Genomic DNA, 18,950 nt, shown 5'->3' on the forward strand with positions numbered 1-18,950 from the left:
TGTACAAAAGGTATTATCTTTATCCCGAATATGAATTCTTTAATTTTCCCAAATTTTCCAATTCTTTAAATATATTTCCAATTCAGTTTATATTTTAGCAGTCATTCTCTATTCTTTATTATTTTTGCCAATTAATTAGATTAAATTAGTAATTTTAATTATTCTATATTCGGGAAACCCCCGTTTTTCACGGTTCATGGCACCACGTGCATTCTGTGTATTGTTGGCTACTCATTTTGGCGGGATTTTCTATTTATAAGTAACAGTTCTCAACTCTTGCCGGCGTATCCATTTTGAACTGAAGGACTGTTCATACATTTGTTATGAAAGTTTCGTCTAAAAGGTAGGTTTTATTCTTTATTTATAGATGAGATATTGCCTAGTAGAATCAGTATAATTATCAAGTTTTAAATATTACACATATATCGTAATGTCAATTTCATTTTGGTGACCTACTGTCGAAAACTTTTTTTTATCACTTCATAAAAAATACATTGGTGAATAAAGATAAGACGAGAAAATGTCATCATTCAATATGCATAATGTTAATATAATTTGTATTTAGTCTCTGGTTTAACCAAAGAATTGGCTGAATTCTGTGGCTTTCTCGTTCGAGTAGACCGAGTATGCTCGTGTGAATAGATTTTGAAATAACATGGCATTGAGAAGAAAATTGATTTATGTAATAGGGTTAATTTGAGTTTTATCCTATAAAATAGGATTTTTTGTTGTCGAAATTGCCAGTTAAATTATTATGGCTGGCAATGCTACTTTGTAGCCCATCCATCATCCAAGATGGCCGCCAGCATGGGACTTAGTTTAACATAGGACCCTATGGGAAATGCATACAAATGACTTCCTCTAGAGAACCACTGAATGGAATGAAACCAAACATGGCATGAATGTTCCTTATGAGGTGTTGACCAAGTGTTGTTACTTTGTTGCCGATCCATCATCCAAGATGGCCGCCAGCCGGGAACTTAGTTTAACATAGGACCCTATTGGAAATGCATACAAATGACTTCTTTTAGAGAACCACTGAATGGAATAAAACTAAACATTGCATGAATGTTCCTTATTAGGTGCTGACCAAGTGTTGTTACTTTGTAGCCGATCCGCCATCCAAGATGGCCGCCAGTGGGGGACATGTTCCTTTCCTCATCAATGAGGTTGTGTTGTCACTTTTAGCCAAATTTTATATTTTTTCATATGATTTCAAAAACCCAAGTAGAATCAGGTGAGCGATACAGGCTCTTGAGAGCCTCTAGTTTAGAATTGCATTTACTTTCTTACAATTTGAATAAAATTTTCAACAAGGGTTCTAAAGTGATCCCAAGTCCCCAATCTTTCGTGTGATACTAAAATTACCCTAATATTCCCGTTATTGACAAAGATATAGCTATGCGTAGGACTTATTTTGTTTAAAATATGTACTAATTTCTTGTATGTTCTTTCTGAATGGGCTGGAATTAGTGGTTCTAAACCTATAGATATTAATAAAAAAATGTGAGGAAAAAAGTGCTTTTTATATGACTGAAAAAAAATTTGCATTCGCATATTGGTGTCGTTATCGTTGTCCGAAGACGCTTAGTTTCTGGACAATAACTTTTGTGTAAGTGAATGGATCTATATGAAATTTAAACACAAGGTTGGGATTGATTTTGGGGAATTTGGTCCAAACGGTTTAGGAACAAGGGGCCCAAAAGGAGTCAAAATAAGTATTTTTCTAGTTTTCAGACAATAACTTGTTCAGACAATAACTTGTTCAGACAATAACTTGTTCAGACAATAACTTGTTCAGACAATAACTTGTTCAGACAATAACTTGTAAGTGTGAATCTTCCTGAAATTGTATCAGATTCGGAATTTGGTCCCCCTTTTTAAATAAGTCCACACAAAGTCAAAAGGGCCAAAAATTAAACTTGGTTTGATTTCATCAAAAATTGAATTATTGAAGTTCTTTGATATATGCTGAATCTAGCTGTGTATTTAGATTTTTGTCTCTCCTTTGACAGAGTCAAAAAGCAAGCCATAGGTATGCTGTTTCCATCAACAATGTTTAGTTTGTGATTAGGTCTAGTTTATTGTGAATCACAAGTTGCAGGTCAATCATATTTGGTATGCAGTTGTATAAGCATTGGCATATCTTATTTCCATGGAGATTATTTGGCCCTGCCCCCACAGTCATGGTCTATTGACTGAAACTTTTGCTTATTTTATATGTATTAGTTTGTGATTAGGTCAGTTTTGTGATTAGGTCAGTTTATGGGGAACCCCAAGTGGTAGGTCAATGATATTTGGTATGCAGTTTATAAGCATTGGCATATTTCATTTCCATGGAGATAATTTGATTCCGCCCCCTTAGTCATGGTCTATTGACTTTGAAAATTTTTGTAAGTTATCTATGGAACGCCATACTGTCTTATGTGGAACTCTGATATTACTGTATGTTGTTTTTTTATTACTTAATGATATTTTGTCTTTACTTAATATGGTTTTGAAATATGTAATGATTTTTTAATAGCTGTTTCACATGCGACGACAAACATGGTCCAGTTGTCATAACCATAATACCTTCATCTTTTATTGAATGTAAACTTCCAAATCAAACCAAATCATTCGGTTTTTAATTTCGTGAATAACACGACGGGTGCCACACGTTGAATAGAATCTCCTTACCTTTCTGGGGAACACAAGATCACCCCTATGGATTTAAATTACCCAGTTACACCGATCTATTGAGTCAGTCAATTGAAACTGTTTTTTAAGCCACTGCAACTTTACCGCAACTGAAAGTTGGGGCATAGTGTTTAACCTATGTCCAACCGTCTGTCTTTCTGTCCCATTACGGTTATATAGTTATTCTGCATAACTTGTCCACTAGTTTGAATCCTAGGAAGTTTTCTCTTTACTCTCTGTTTGCACATATATTGAAGGTGTGCTGCATGTGGTCAGGGTTTAATTTTTTAATATTAATATGTGCTCTTTTGGGAGAAAGATGATTTTTTTTGGTCATTTTTAACCGGATTTTTGTGTCATAAATGTCGGTTATTATTATTTGGGGATGGGCGGTCATGCAGTTTGGCAGGCGGCAGGCCATCCGGCAACCAAATGTTGTCCGTGCATTTACTAATGAAGCGTTCAACCAAACCTTTTAAAATTTTAATATGTTGTTACTGACAACAAAATGGAGGTCAAGTTCATTAATGACGATTTTGACTTTTACTGTTCAGGAGTTACGGTTCTTGAAAGATTAAAAAATGTTGTGTCCGTGCATTTACTCATGAACCGTTCAACCAAACCTTTTAAAATTTTAATATGTTGTTACTGACAACATAACGGAGATCAAGTTCAATAATGACGATTTTTACTTTTACCGTTCAGGAGTTACGATTCTTGAAAGTTTAAAAAATGTTGTGTCCCTGCATTTACTCATGAACCGTTCAACCAAACCTTTTAAAATGTTGTTACTGACAAAAAAAGGGAGGTCAAGTTCATTTTTTAGATATTTTCAAAATCCTAGGTAGGTGGACTTAGTAATTTTTTCTTACTTTATGCATTAAGGGCACACAGTTTGTCCTGCTAGAGGGTCATTTTCTATCTAGTTTATATGTTGTTATTGTTGACAACATGGAAGTAAAGTTTGATATTGATAATCATAAATTTTACCTATTAGGAGTTTTGGTCCTTGTAATATTGATAAATGCCAGAACACAAATAAATGTTAAAGAATCCGTTTTACTGTCATTTTGACAGCTCTTGTTGGGAAATTTACTTGTGTAAGTAAGGGAGTTTGCAGAACTCCTCCTACATATTGAATGCTAGGAATTTATCACTCTGCTAGCTGTTTGTACATGTATTGAAGGTGTGCATGTGGTCATTGTTTTTTCTTTTTATTATTTTTCCTCTTATGGGAGAAAAATCCAACTTTGTCCTTTTTTGGGTATAAGCGGTTAAATGAGTGGAGTGCGGGGGAATCACTTTGTCTAGTTTACATTTTTTCTTCTAGTGTTATGCTGTTACACTACTGTTACAGTCAGATGTTTGCTCGCATACATGTTAAACTCCGCCATGCGCACTTTCTTTATGTACCTGCCCCAAGTTAGGAGCATGAAGTTCAATTGTTGTCGTTGTATACATATATGTCATACTTATTTTTTTGTAAAATAGATGGTTTGATTTTTTTTCTCAAAGTGCATGGTGGTCTGCCTCAGAAGGAATAAAATTACATTAATAAGTGAAAAATGTGATTAGAAAAAAATAATCATTGAATAGTATAATATTACTACAAATGTACTAATATTATCAAAATTTACAAAATGGTACAGCCAAAATAGTATCGTATGTATAGGACCTTTAACAAAATTGCCAAATTTGTCCTATTAGAATCGAAATAGTTCATGGCAGCCATAAGATTTGTTTTCATTAAACCATGGGTTGGGCATTTATATTTGTATTTTACCTCTCGCTAACACATAATGCTCAGGGTAAAATAATTGAATATAAATGCCCAACCCATGGTTTAATAAATGAAAACAAATCTACGGCTGCCATGATTTATATAATGACAAATTATTGATAAATTTTCATGTTAACTTTTTAGCTCACCTGGCCCAAAAGGTTTTTCTCATCACTTGGAGTCGATCGTCCTTAACTTTTACAAAAATCTTCTCCTGAAACTACTTGGCCAAATTTTACCAAACTTGGCCACAATCATCATTAGGGTATGTAGTTTAAAAAATGTGTCCAGTGACTCGCCAAACCTACCAAGATGGCCACCATTGCTAAAAATAGAACATAGGGGTAAAATGTATATTTTGGCTTATAACTCTTAAACCAAAGCATTTAGAGCAAGTCTGACGGGGTAAAATTGTTAAGGAAGTCAAGATCTATCTGCCCTGAAATTTTCAGATGAATCTGACAATCGGTTGTTGTGTTGCTGCCCCTGATTTAGTAATTTAAAGGAAATTTTTCTGTTTTGGGTTATTATCTTGAAAATTATTATAGATGGAGATAAACTGTAAACAGCCATAATGTTCAGCAAAGTAAGATCTACAAATAAGTCAACATGACCAAAATGGTCAGTTTTCCCCATAAGGAGTTATTGCCCTTTATAGTAATTTTTTACCAATTTTTCGTAAATTTTTGTAATCTGCTAGACCAAATTTAACCAAATTTAGCCACAATCATTATTAGGGTATATAGTTTTAAAAATTTATACGGTGACCCAGCCAACGAACCAAGATGGCCGCCATGGCTAAAATAGAACATGGGGGTAAAATGTAGATTTTGGCTTACAACTCTGAAACCAAAGCATTTAGAGAAAATCTTACAAGGGGTTAAATTGTTTATTAAGTAAACATCTATCTGCCCTAAAATTTTCAGATGCATTGGACAACTGGTTGTTGCGTTGCTGCCCCCCAATTTGTAATTTTTAAGGAAATTTTACCGTTTTTGGTTATTGTCTTGAATACTATTATAGATAGATAAATTGTAAGTAGCAAGAATGTTCATCAAAGTAAGATCTGCAAACACATCACCATCACCAAAACACAATTTTGTCATGAATCCATGTGTTTCTTTTTTAATATGCACAGAGACCAAGGTGAGCGACACAGAGCCTCTAATTTTTAAACCTTATAACATGTATGAAGCCACTCTGTATCTATTGTAGTTTTTTAAATGGCATATATATTTGAAGTTCTAGTTTGACAATAAGATATTTGTTTTAGCAGCATTCCTCAATATGTATCAAATGCACATGCCTAACCTGATGATTTCTCTTGGACCAGTTGTACTCATTTGCATATAAAAACAGGTTTTTCTGTTGCCGAGAATAAGATTAGATAAACCGCCTGGATTCTGTGTAAGTTTAAGTAAAGCCGTGTTGACTCTTTGACATGCATTCTATAAAATTGTTATGATACCATAGAGTTACCATTTCTGTTTGTTTAATCGTAACAAAATAATTCAATATTTTGAGGTCAGAGCTTTTACTCAGATTTTATTATGCCTGCATTGTAAAATATGAGGGTAATTAATGTTGCCCTTGTCGACCTTCAGCCTTTCCATTTTTCTTTCCCGTTTTTTTTGTCCTGTTCTTCAACTAATTTTCGATGCAAACACACCCTAGGGTCATCCTAGGACACATTCTGCATAAGACTGCATAATATGATTGCAGCTTGTGCTTGTCAAAGAATGAACTCAACTTGTCCGAGGCAATCAGACCAACCTTCAATTTTATATTCCTTGTTACTGATTTTGGAAATAATCTGCAGCTTTTGAATTTTTTATGTCAGAATAAGACCTTGTAAGCTTGGAGGTCATGCAACCTTCACTAAATGCATGTTTACATTGAAATGTAGTAAGGGGTTGAAGTCATGTCGTTCATCCTGAAGTAGGTCATTGGAAATAGTTAAACTTGCAAGTTTTACTTCATTGACTTACGTTGTTCATCTCATTTCAGTTCTTGAATACGATGTGAACTTGACCTACAGTCACCTTACTTGGAATTGAGATGCATTGTGGAGAGCCAGAATATGGTTGCCCTTAGGTATAGTCTGCTTTTTATTTATGATAAATAATTTGAAAAATCTTATTTTTACACCCAATACTAAGTAGGTTTTAACCAATTAGTCAGTCATTTATGTTTTCCTTGAGCTGACTCCAAATCGTTAATTGGTTTTCAATATTAAACAGATAAAACTATGCCATGAGCTATTGATCTTCAATTGGGGGACATTGGTATGTGAGCTTACTAAAGATTTTATAATAATTAGTTAGACCTAAGCCAGAGAAGTTATTTTGTTTCGTATATCCGTGAACTAACATGTTTATTTAGAAAGGAAGGATGACTTCATATCACAAGATACTTAAATAATGGTATTAACTGACAAAACGCCTTCATTTTTTCAAGGTCATAATCACCATGAATAGAAAAAAGTTTTTGAAAAGACAAAACAATTTTTTAAAATTGAATGGTAGTTCAAAGTCAGCTGACTTGAATTTTCATGATTTGGTTTTGCATAAAATTACAAAATTGCCTTAGATGGATTAGAAATAGATTAATTATGTTGATTTAAAGGAGATGTCCATTATAAAGCATTTAAAACTAGTTTATTCTTAATTATATTTATTTAAGTATTTAAGATACAGTCGACTCTCGTTATGTCGAAGTCAGCCGGACCAGAGAAATATTTCGAGATACACGTAGTTCGACTCAAACGAACACCGGAAGTTCGACAATCTAAGGGACACAACTCTTGCTTAGCTTGGTAAAGCTAAAATAAATCCGGGTGAATATGGCAAGGGGATCGATATTCTAGTATCAGATCGATGTATTTGTATGTCACAGTCTTTTATTATTATAATGACTGTTATTTTTACTTATTCAATTGTTTCAATTAAAAAATAATCCTATGGCTTTTCCAAGAGAGTAATTTCCAATCGACAGTTTCGTAATTCAGGTCGCTAATAGCTGACAAAATTGTTTATTCTCGGATACAAGAGATTTAAGAAAATTTTGATTTCTATTCATTTTGTTTTATCTCACTCTTTCTTTTCAAAAGAATATATAACAAGATTAAAGACGCTGTTTGAGTAGTTTTTAGGTGATCATCAACGGAAGCCATAATCCTCACTTTATACAACCCATGCAAGCTCATTAGTGTAAATCACAAATTAATTGTTTTGTAAACAATTTAAATACTTTTTCATGAACATTAACAATGTATCACTAATTATTTATAAAAATTCTATAAAAGATAATCTTAGGTAAACACTCATGGAAAGAGCATGTCATAAATCAATACAGAGGTCAGTGACCGGAAATTTAATTACACGTGTATTGTCAGATTAACTCTTCAATCCATTTAAATCCCGGAGGTCATGTTTTGACATATGTGTATTAGTTCGAGATAAAAAAAATGAATTTTGAATGCTTTTGTTAACCTTGGGACCGTAAATTTAGTTCGACTCAACCGAAATGTCGACTCATCCAATTTCGACTCATCAGGAGTCGAATTACATACTTTTGTATGGAATAAAGTTCGGGACCACGTGAAAACTTCGACTCATCCGAAATTTCGAGTCAACCGAGTTCGAGACAACGAGAGTTAACTGTATTTATTTCAATGACCGACCATGTGAGGGCTGAAAAGCCAGTCAAGGTCGTTAAACACGTTCATATAAATATATATTTCAATGAGCTAATTTATGTGTATGCCTTCTCTTAAATAATCTTGTTCCTTCATATAAAATTTTGATGACCATTTTTTTTTTCAGCATTTCTTCAAAATGATAACATCAATTAAAGAAATTTAAAACTTTTTCAAAATAACATTTACCATAGCCATGCTTACATCAATTAAAGATAACTTTTTCATTTTCAAAAACTGGTTATGATGTTGGGTGCCATTTCTTTAACAAAACATTGTAACGGCATGGATCCCTCCCTATAAGCACAGTACTAACTTTTAAGTGTATCCTAGGTCATTGACCATATTTTAAAATGAAATATAATTAACTAACTTGTGAAGAAAATTGATTAAAAATAATTTTACTCATCTCTACTCTGTAGATACTATATATTGCACAAACACTGCACCTGGACTGGCGACACAACTGGACTGAAGACACAAACACTGCACCTTGACTGGAGACATAACTGGACTGATGACACAAACACTGCACCTGGACTGAAGACTCTAGACAAAATATCCAAGTTGAAAGCGACTAGGGACCATTGAACCTAGCCCCTTCAAAAAACATATTCATTATTGACCTCTTTATTGATGTGTTGTAGTGAAATCATGTTTTTGATATAGCATTGATTAATGTTCATGCATTAAAACATTGGATTGACTTTGACCCAAGACTTATAGTTTCTCCAGAGTATAAATGGGTTTGTTCATTAAAGGGTATAGAAAATTTCATTTTGATATTTACCAATTTCTTTACATTTGATAGCAAGGCTATAATGGCTGATGCACCAAAATAGATTTTCACAAATTTTAAAATTCAAAAACAATTTGAAAATTAAAACAGCAATTAGTGTCTTTTTAAAGCTGATATTGATTTATAGCTTTTGATAAAAAGACGGCTTTTCTTTAATATATGTTGCCCTCCTAGACGGAAGAAGATAGATTCATGGCAGAAAGAAAGAGTCAACCTAGCTGTATGTATTTGTTCATTACAGTTTATCTGAAAACTATGTTTATGTTTGTAACAGTTTGACAAAAAAATGCCTCATATTAAAAAGCATATCTCTGCAGAGAGCAAATTTAAAATTTTGATATACATGTATCATTGTTAAATTTAATGGGTGCTTCATGTGCAAGCTTTAGGTTTTAATGTAACATTGACACGTTAATTCAAAGATTAAATTCTGTAAAACTTGAAACAGCAAATAGCCTCTAACTTGAATCAGCAAATAGCCTCTATTTAAAGCAGATATTAATTAATAGTTTTTGTTACAGATACAGCATCTAGTATATGTTGCCCTCCTCGACAGATGAAGACTCATGAATATAGGACTGGCCACATGTAAGTACATTACAGTTTGCTCAAATCAAAAAATGTTAAAAGCAGTCCTCTGAAAAGAGCAAGCTTTAGGTTTTAATGTAACGTTGACACGCTAATTCAAAGATTAAATTCTGAAAACTTGAAACAGCAAATAGCCTCTATTTAAAGGTGATATTAATTGATAGTTTTTGTTACAGATACAGCATCTAGTATATGTTGCCCTCCTCCACAGATGAAGAATGAAGACTCATCAGTATAGGACTGGCCACATGTAAGTACATTACAGTTTGCTTAAGTTTATGTTTATATTTGATAGGCAATGGAATTAGTTTTTTTCCTCAACAATTTGACAAAAAGATGCTTCATGTTAAAATGGGACTTGTAAATTAAACTCATCATAGATACCTGAATTAAAATATAATATAAAATTTAATATTTACGCCAGACGCATGTTTCAACCTTTAGGTTTTAATGTAACGTTGACACGCTAATTCAAAGATTAAATTCTGAAAACTTGAAACAGCAAATAGCCTCTATTTAAAGGTGATATTAATTGATAGTTTTTGTTACAAATACAGCATCTAGTATATGTTGCCCTCCTCGACAGATGAAGAATAAAGACTCATCAGTATAGGACTGGCCACATGTAAGTACATTACAGTTTGCTTAAGTTTATGTTTATATTTGATAGGCAATGGAATTAGTTTTTTTCCTCAACAATTTGACAAAAAGATGCTTCATGTTAAAATGGGACTTGTAAATTAAACTCATCATAGATACCTGAATTAAAATTTAATATTTACGCCAGACGCATGTTTCGTCTACAAAAGACTCATCAGTGACGCTCAAATCAAAAAATGTTAAAAGCAGTCCTCTGCAAAGAGCAAGCTTTAGGTTTTAATGTAACGTTGACACGCTAATTCAAAGATTCAATTTCGTCTACAAAAGACTCATCAGTGACGCTCAAATAAAAAAATGTTAAAAGCAGTCCTCTGCGAAGAGCAAGCTTTATGTTTTAATGTAACATTGACACGCTAATTCAAAGATTCAATTCTGAAAACTTGAAACAGCAAATAGCCTCTATTTAAAGGTGATATTAATTGATAGTTTTTGTTACAGATACAGCATCTAGTATATGTTGCCCTCCTCGACAGATGAAGAATGAAGACTCATCAGTATAGGACTGGCCACATGTAAGTACATTACAGTTTGCTTAAGTTTATGTTTATATTTGATAGGCAATGGAATGAGTTTTTTTCCTCAACAATTTGACAAAAAGATGCTTCATGTTAAAATGGGACTTGTAAATTAAACTCATCATAGATACCTGAATTAAAATATAATATAAAATTTAATATTTACGCCAGACGCATGTTTCAACCTATAGGTTTTAATGTAATGTTGACACGCTAATTCAAAGATTAAATTCTGAAAACTTGAAACAGCAAATAGCCTCTATTTAAAGGTGATATTAATGATAGTTTTTGTTACAGATACAGCATCTAGTATATGTTGCCCTCCTCGACAGATGAAGAATGAAGACTCATCAGTATAGGACTGGCCACATGTAAGTACATTACAGTTTGCTTAAGTTTATGTTTATATTTGATAGGCAATGGAATTAGTTTTTTTCCTCAACAATTTGACAAAAAGATGCTTCATGTTAAAATGGGACTTGTAAATTAAACTCATCATAGATACCTGAATTAAAATTTAATATTTACGCCAGACGCATGTTTCGTCTACAAAAGACTCATCAGTGATGCTCAAATCAAAAAATGTTAAAAGCAGTCCTCTGCAAAGAGCAAGCTTTAGGTTTTAATGTAACGTTGACACGCTAATTCAAATATTCAATTCTGAAAACTTGAAACAGCAAATAGCCTCTATTTAAAGGTGATATTAATTGATAGTTTTTGTTACAGATACAGCATCTAGTATATGTTGCCTTCCTCGACAGATGAAGAATGAAGACTCATCAGTATAGGACTGGCCACATGTAAGTACATTACAGTTTGCTTAAGTTTATGTTTATATTTGATAGGCAATGGAATTAGTTTTTTTCCTCAACAATTTGACAAAAAGATGCTTCATGTTAAAATGGGACTTGTAAATTAAACTCATCATAGATACCTGAATTAAAATATAATATAAAATTTAATATTTACGCCAGACGCATGTTTCAACCTTTAGGTTTTAATGTAACGTTGACACGCTAATTCAAAGATTAAATTCTGAAAACTTGAAACAGCAAATAGCCTCTATTTAAAGGTGATATTAATTGATAGTTTTTGTTACAAATACAGCATCTAGTATATGTTGCCCTCCTCGACAGATGAAGAATAAAGACTCATCAGTATAGGACTGGCCACATGTAAGTACATTACAGTTTGCTTAAGTTTATGTTTATATTTGATAGGCAATGGAATTAGTTTTTTTCCTCAACAATTTGACAAAAAGATGCTTCATGTTAAAATGGGACTTGTAAATTAAACTCATCATAGATACCTGAATTAAAATTTAATATTTACGCCAGACGCATGTTTCGTCTACAAAAGACTCATCAGTGACGCTCAAATCAAAAAATGTTAAAAGCAGTCCTCTGCAAAGAGCAAGCTTTAGGTTTTAATGTAACGTTGACACGCTAATTCAAAGATTCAATTTCGTCTACAAAAGACTCATCAGTGACGCTCAAATAAAAAAATGTTAAAAGCAGTCCTCTGCGAAGAGCAAGCTTTATGTTTTAATGTAACATTGACACGCTAATTCAAAGATTCAATTCTGAAAACTTGAAACAGCAAATAGCCTCTATTTAAAGGTGATATTAATTGATAGTTTTTGTTACAGATACAGCATCTAGTATATGTTGCCCTCCTCGACAGATGAAGAATGAAGACTCATCAGTATAGGACTGGCCACATGTAAGTACATTACAGTTTGCTTAAGTTTATGTTTATATTTGATAGGCAATGGAATGAGTTTTTTTCCTCAACAATTTGACAAAAAGATGCTTCATGTTAAAATGGGACTTGTAAATTAAACTCATCATAGATACCTGAATTAAAATATAATATAAAATTTAATATTTACGCCAGACGCATGTTTCAACCTTTAGGTTTTAATGTAACGTTGACACGCTAATTAATTCAAAGATTAAATTCTGAAAACTTGAAACAGCAAATAGCCTCTATTTAAAGGTGATATTAATTGATAGTTTTTGTTACAGATACAGCATCTAGTATATGTTGCCCTCCTCGACAGATGAAGAATGAAGACTCATCAGTATAGGACTGGCCACATGTAAGTACATTACAGTTTGCTTAAGTTTATGTTTATATTTGATAGGCAATGGAATTAGTTTTTTTCCTCAACAATTTGACAAAAAGATGCTTCATGTTAAAATGGGACTTGTAAATTAAACTCATCATAGATACCTGAATTAAAATTTAATATTTACGCCAGACGCATGTTTCGTCTACAAAAGACTCATCAGTGATGCTCAAATCAAAAAATGTTAAAAGCAGTCCTCTGCAAAGAGCAAGCTTTAGGTTTTAATGTAACGTTGACACGCTAATTCAAATATTCAATTCTGAAAACTTGAAACAGCAAATAGCCTCTATTTAAAGGTGATATTAATTGATAGTTTTTGTTACAGATACAGCATCTAGTATATGTTGCCCTCCTCGACAGATGAAGAATGAAGACTCATCAGTATAGGACTGGCCACATGTAAGTACATTACAGTTTGCTTAAGTTTATGTTTATATTTGATAGGCAATGGAATTAGTTTTTTTCCTCAACAATTTGACAAAAAGATGCTTCATGTTAAAATGGGACTTGTAAATTAAACTCATCATAGATACCTGAATTAAAATATAATATAAAATTTAATATTTACGCCAGACGCATGTTTCAACCTTTAGGTTTTAATGTAACGTTGACACGCTAATTCAAAGATTAAATTCTGAAAACTTGAAACAGCAAAAAGCCTCTATTTAAAGGTGATATTAATTGATAGTTTTTGTTACAGATACAGCATCTAGTATATGTTGCCCTCCTCGACAGATGAAGAATGAAGACTCATCAGTATAGGACTGGCCACATGTAAGTACATTACAGTTTGCTTAAGTTTATGTTTATATTTGATAGGCAATGGAATTAGTTTTTTTCCTCAACAATTTGACAAAAAGATGCTTCATGTTAAAATGGGACTTGTAAATTAAACTCATCATAGATACCTGAATTAAAATTTAATATTTACGCCAGACGCATGTTTCGTCTACAAAAGACTCATCAGTGATGCTCAAATCAAAAAATGTTAAAAGCAGTCCTCTGCAAAGAGCAAGCTTTAGGTTTTAATGTAACGTTGACACGCTAATTCAAATATTCAATTCTGAAAACTTGAAACAGCAAATAGCCTCTATTTAAAGGTGATATTAATTGATAGTTTTTGTTACAGATACAGCATCTAGTATATGTTGCCTTCCTCGACAGATGAAGAATGAAGACTCATCAGTATAGGACTGGCCACATGTAAGTACATTACAGTTTGCTTAAGTTTATGTTTATATTTGATAGGCAATGGAATTAGTTTTTTTCCTCAACAATTTGACAAAAAGATGCTTCATGTTAAAATGGGACTTGTAAATTAAACTCATCATAGATACCTGAATTAAAATATAATATAAAATTTAATATTTACGCGAGACGCATGTTTCAACCTTTAGGTTTTAATGTAACGTTGACACGCTAATTCAAAGATTCAATTCTGAAAACTTGAAACAGCAAATAGCCTCTATTTAAAGGTGATATTAATTGATAGTTTTTGTTACAGATACAGCATCTAGTATATGTTGCCCTCCTCGACAGATGAAGAATGAAGACTCATCAGTATAGGACTGGCCACATGTAAGTACATTACAGTTTGCTTAAGTTTATGTTTATATTTGATAGGCAATGGAATTAGTTTTTTTCCTCAACAATTTGACAAAAAGATGCTTCATGTTAAAATGGGACTTGTAAATTAAACTCATCATAGATACCTGAATTAAAATATAATATAAAATTTAATATTTACGCCAGACGCATGTTTCGTCTACAAAAGACTCATTAGTGACGCTCAAATAAAAAAATGTTAAAAGCAGTCCTCTGCAAAGAGCAAGCTTTAGGTTTTAATGTAACGTTGACACGCTAATTCAAAGATTAAATTCTGAAAACTTGAAACAGCAAATAGCCTCTATTTAAAGGTGATATTAATTGATAGTTTTTGTTACAGATACAGCATCTAGTATATGTTGCCCTCCTCGACAGATGAAGAATGAAGACTCATCAGTATAGGACTGGCCACATGTAAGTACATTACAGTTTGCTTAAGTTTATGTTTATATTTGATAGGCAATGGAATTAGTTTTTTTCCTCAACAATTTGACAAAAAGATGCTTCATGTTAAAATGGGACTTGTAAATTAAACTCATCATAGATACCTGAATTAAAATATAATATAAAACTTAATATTTACGCCAGACGCATGTTTCGTATACAAAAGACTCGTTAGTGACGCTCAAATCAAAAAATGTTAAAAGCAGTCCTCTGCAAAGAGCAAGCTTTAGGTTTTAATGTAACGTTGACACGCTAATTCAAAGATTCAATTCTGAAAACTTGAAACAGCAAATAGCCTCTATTTAAAGGTGATATTAATTGATAGTTTTTGTTACAGATACAGCATCTAGTATATGTTGCCCTCCTCCACAGATGAAGAATGAAGACTCGTCAGTATAGGACTGGCCACATGTAAGTACATTACAGTTTACTTAAGTTTATGTTTATATTTGATAGGCAATGGAATTAGTTTTTTTCCTCAACAATTTGACAAAAAGATGCTTCATGTTAAAATGGGACTTGTAAATTAAACTCATCATAGATACCTGAATTAAAATTTAATATTTACGCCAGACGCATGTTTCGTCTACAAAAGACTCATCAGTGACGCTGAAATCAAAAAATGTTAAAAGCAGTCCTCTGCAAAGAGCAAGCTTTAGGTTTTAATGTAACGTTGACACGCTAATTCAAAGATTCAATTCTGAAAACTTGAAACAGCAAATAGCCTCTATTTAAAGGTGATATTAATTGATAGTTTTTGTTACAGATACAGCATCTAGTATATGTTGCCCTCCTCCACAGATGAAGAATGAAGACTCGTCAGTATAGGACTGGCCACATGTAAGTACATTACAGTTTGCTTAAGTTTATGTTTATATTTGATAGGCAATGGAATTAGTTTTTTTCCTCAACAATTTGACAAAAAGATGCTTCATGTTAAAATGGGACTTGTAAATTAAACTCATCATAGATACCTGAATTAAAATTTAATATTTACTCCAGACGCATGTTTCGTCTACAAAAGACTCATCAGTGACGCTCAAATCAAAAAATGTTAAAAGCAGTCCTCTGCAAAGAGCAAGCTTTAGGTTTTAATGTAACGTTGACACGCTAATTCAAAGATTAAATTCTGAAAACTTGAAACAGCAAATAGCCTCTATTTAAAGGTGATATTAATTGATAGTTTTTGTTACAGATACAGCATCTAGTATATGTTGCCCTCCTCGACAGATGAAGAATGAAGACTCATCAGTATAGGACTGGCGACATGTAAGTACATTACAGTTTGCTTAAGTTTATGTTTATATTTGATAGGCAATGGAATTAGTTTTTTTCCTCAACAATTTGACAAAAAGATGCTTCATGTTAAAATGGGACTTGTAAATTAAACTCATCATAGATACCTGAATTAAAATATAATATAAAATTTAATATTTACGCCAGACGCATGTTTCAACCTTTAGGTTTTAATGTAACGTTGACACGCTAATTCAAAGATTAAATTCTGAAAACTTGAAACAGCAAATAGCCTCTATTTAAAGGTGATATTAATTGATAGTTTTTGTTACAGATACAGCATCTAGTATATGTTGCCCTCCTCCACAGATGAAGAATGAAGACTCATCAGTATAGGACTGGCCACATGTAAGTACATTACAGTTTGCTCAGGTTTATGTTTATATTTGATAGGCAATGGAATTAGTTTTTTTCCTAAAAAATTTGACAAAAAGATGCTTCATGTTAAAATGGGACTTGTAAATTAAACTCATCATAGATACCTGAATTAAAATATAATATAAAATTTAATATTTACGCCAGACGCATGTTTCAACCTTTAGGTTTTAATGTAACGTTGACACGCTAATTCAAAGATTAAATTCTGAAAACTTGAAACAGCAAATAGCCTCTATTTAAAGGTGATATTAATTGATAGCTTTTGTTACAGATACAGCATCTAGTATATGTTGCCCTCCTCGACAGATGAAGAATGAAGACTCATCAGTATAGGACTGGCCACATGTAAGTACATTAGTTTGCTTAAGTTTATGTTTATATTTGATAGGCAATGGAATTAGTTTTTTTCCTCAACAATTTGACAAAAAGATGTTTCATGTTAAAATGGGACTTGTAAATTAAACTCATCATAGATACCTGAATTAAAATTTAATATTTACGCCAGACGCATGTTTCTTCTACAAAAGACTCATCAGTGACGCTGAAATCAAAAAATGTTAAAAGCAGTCCTCTGCAAAGAGCAAGCTTTAGGTTTTAATGTAACGTTGACACGCTAATTCAAAGATTCAATTCTGAAAACTTGAAACAGCAAATAGCCTCTATTTAAAGGTGATATTAATTGATAGTTTTTGTTACAGATACAGCATCTAGTATATGTTGCCCTCCTCCACAGATGAAGAATGAAGACTCATCAGTATAGGACTGGCCACATGTAAGTACATTACAGTTTGCTTAAGTTTATGTTTATATTTGATAGGCAATGGAATTAGTGTTTTTCCTCAACAATTTGACAAAAAGATGCTTCATGTTAAAATGGGACTTGTAAATTAAACTCATCATAGATACCTGAATTAAAATTTAATATTTACTCCAGACGCATGTTTCGTCTACAAAAGACTCATCAGTGACGCTCAAATCAAAAAATGTTAAAAGCAGTCCTCTGCAAAGAGCAAGCTTTAGGTTTTAATGTAACGTTGACACGCTAATTCAAAGATTAAATTCTGAAAACTTGAAACAGCAAATAGCCTCTATTTAAAGGTGATATTAATTGATAGTTTTTGTTACAGATACAGCATCTAGTATATGTTGCCCTCCTCCACAGATGAAGAATGAAGACTCATCAGTATAGGACTGGCGACATGTAAGTACATTACAGTTTGCTTAAGTTTATGTTTATATTTGATAGGCAATGGAATTAGTTTTTTTCCTCAACAATTTGACAAAAAGATGCTTCATGTTAAAATGGGACTTGTAAATTAAACTCATCATAGATACCTGAATTAAAATATAATATAAAATTTAATATTTACGCGAGACGCATGTTTCAACCTTTAGGTTTTAATGTAACGTTGACACGCTAATTCAAAGATTAAATTCTGAAAACTTGAAACAGCAAATAGCCTCTATTTAAAGGTGATATTAATTGATAGTTTTTGTTACAGATACAGCATCTAGTATATGTTGCCCTCCTCGACAGATGAAGAATGTAGACTCATCAGTATAGGACTGGCCACATGTAAGTACATTACAGTTTGCTCAGGTTTATGTTTATATTTGATAGGCAATGGAATTAGTTTTTTTCCTCAAAAATTTGACAAAAAGATGCTTCATGTTAAAATGGGACTTGTAAATTAAACTCATCATAGATACCTGAATTAAAATATAATATAAAATTTAATATTTACGCCAGACGCATGTTTCAACCTTTAGGTTTTAATGTAACGTTGACACGCTAATTCAAAGATTCAATTCTGAAAACTTGAAACAGCAAATAGCCTCTATTTAAAGGTGATATTAATTGATAGTTTTTGTTACAGATACAGCATCTAGTATATGTTGCCCTCCTCCACAGATGAAGAATGAAGACTCATCAGTATAGGACTGGCGACATGTAAGTACATTACAGTTTGCTTAAGTTTATGTTTATATTTGATAGGCAATGGAATTAGTTTTTTTCCTCAACAATTTGACAAAAAGATGCTTCATGTTAAAATGGGACTTGTAAATTAAACTCATCATAGATACCTGAATTAAAATATAATATAAAATTTAATATTTACGCCAGACGCATGTTTCAACCTTTAGGTTTTAATGTAACGTTGACACGCTAATTCAAAGATTAAATTCTGAAAACTTGAAACAGCAAATAGCCTCTATTTAAAGGTGATATTAATTGATAGTTTTTGTTACAGATACAGCATCTAGTATATGTTGCCCTCCTCGACAGATGAAGAATGAAGACTCATCAGTATAGGACTGGCCACATGTAAGTACATTACAGTTTGCTCAGGTTTATGTTTATATTTGATAGGCAATGG

At 32.4% G+C, this 18,950-nt stretch overlaps 1 long non-coding RNA gene across 1 annotated transcript; it reads left to right on the forward strand.

The window, feature by feature from the left end:
* The first annotated feature begins 263 nt into the window (after positions 1-263).
* LOC139521091 (uncharacterized) lies at positions 264-8,743 on the forward strand. Its single transcript, XR_011663991.1, has 3 exons — positions 264-343; positions 6,467-6,553; positions 8,284-8,743. It is a non-coding gene; the product is annotated as an uncharacterized lncRNA (long non-coding RNA).
* The last annotated feature ends 10,207 nt before the right edge of the window (positions 8,744-18,950 follow it).

Source organism: Mytilus edulis, chromosome 4, assembly GCF_963676685.1.
Source record: "Mytilus edulis chromosome 4, xbMytEdul2.2, whole genome shotgun sequence".
NCBI lineage: Eukaryota > Metazoa > Mollusca > Bivalvia > Mytilida > Mytilidae > Mytilus > Mytilus edulis.